Source organism: Panthera leo, chromosome B1 (genome assembly GCF_018350215.1).
Source record: "Panthera leo isolate Ple1 chromosome B1, P.leo_Ple1_pat1.1, whole genome shotgun sequence".
NCBI classification, from domain to species: Eukaryota; Metazoa; Chordata; class Mammalia; order Carnivora; family Felidae; genus Panthera; species Panthera leo.
The window spans coordinates 119,622,630-119,624,122 of NC_056682.1; the positions used below are offsets into that span (position 1 = coordinate 119,622,630).

Consider the following 1,493-nt stretch of genomic DNA (forward strand, 5'->3'; position numbering starts at 1 on the left):
AGGGTGTTTCTATTTCAGTAAGCCAGAAGAGGAGAGGCTTAGCTTGTTTTTATGGGCCAGGCTTGGATCACAGGCTTTCATATTCAGTGGCTTCACCTAATTGGAGGGGAGTGGGAAATCCAGTCTGGGTGCCTAGGAAGAAGAAGAGACTACGGACTCTGGAGCATAGCTTCCAATCTGGGATAACTTTCCCCTTCATCACCCCAATAACCTATGTTTCACTGTAAATAAAGTGTTACGTGGAGATACCAATGAAAGCAAAGAAAAGCAAATTTATGAATGCTTTCTTTATTCCCAAACAGAAGTTTATCTTTGGAGGTATCAACCAGTAATCTTGTGGTCTCTTTACTCCCCTCTTCCCTTCAGCTGCAAAATGTTCTTGGGGGGAAAAATAAACTGTCACAGAGACTCTGCCTAAAGGCAAACAAAAGAAGGGGTAGATACTGGCTCACCAAGGAAGGTTTGTAATATTCAAGATTTTCAGACTTGGGTGGACAGTACATCTCATCTCAAGTTCGTTTGCATATTCATTTCCCCGGTGACTGGTTCTAAGGGAGAAAGCCTGAGGCTTTTGCAATTGAAGGGGAGGAGGACCAGAACAGTTAAGGGGCTCTGGGAAAGGAGACATTCTCAGGGCTTGGTTTTGAGTGGGGACTTATGAATCGTCCCGTAGGGGGTGTGACTTGTCAGGTTCCTTTGAAATCACTGATGCCACATAGTCCAACACTTCTTTGTACTTCCTCATTAGGCTGATGGCACCACCGCATCTTTTGCCCACCATGCTGGGTTTTGTTTTAATTTTTACTTTTGTCTCACAAATGAACTCCCTTCCTTCTTTCCTTCCTTCCTTCTTTCTTTCTTTCTTTCTTTCTTTCTTTCTTTCTTCTTTCTTTCTTTCTTTCTTTCTTTCTTTCTTTCTTTCTTTCTTTCTTTCTTCTTTCCTTATTTATTGTTACCTAAATTAACCCATTTATTGTAGGCTAGCAATGTTTCAAATGGCGGAGCTTCTACTGCCCTTTCAATTCCTTCAGCCTTCGGATGGCAGATTTTCCTGTGACAGCAGAAGTGATGTTATAAGCTCAGGCACCACCAGCTACACCCTAGTGTCAGACCCCCACAGCTCATCTTTTCATTTTGGTTTTGCCACAGAAGGAGAAAGTGTGCTCTGTATGCTGGGTTATTTCAGTTTTCTTCACCATTTTTTTTCTGAAGGAGGAACCATAGTGGGTCCTGTATTTACCTACAATTCCTACTTTCTTGGTGCATTTAGCCATGTCACTGGAAACCAGTTCTGAGCCCAGAGAGACAAATGAACTCCTTTAAAAGCAGCTCTTGGTTTCCTCTTCTCATTACGTGTCTTTCAGAAATGCCTCTTACAACCTTCTGCAGAGTGTCGTGTGTATAATTTCCTTATATTAGGAAACCATAAACTGGAAGGTAAATAACAAATATAACCAGTATAAGACCACAAACACAGGTAATGTGTAAAAATT

The 1,493-nt window shown here is 41.6% G+C and overlaps 1 pseudogene; it reads right to left on the reverse strand.

Moving 5' to 3' along the window:
• Positions 1-1,007: 1,007 nt before the first annotated feature.
• LOC122217055 lies at positions 1,008-1,274 on the reverse strand (annotated as a pseudogene).
• Between the last annotated feature and the right edge of the window lie 219 nt (positions 1,275-1,493).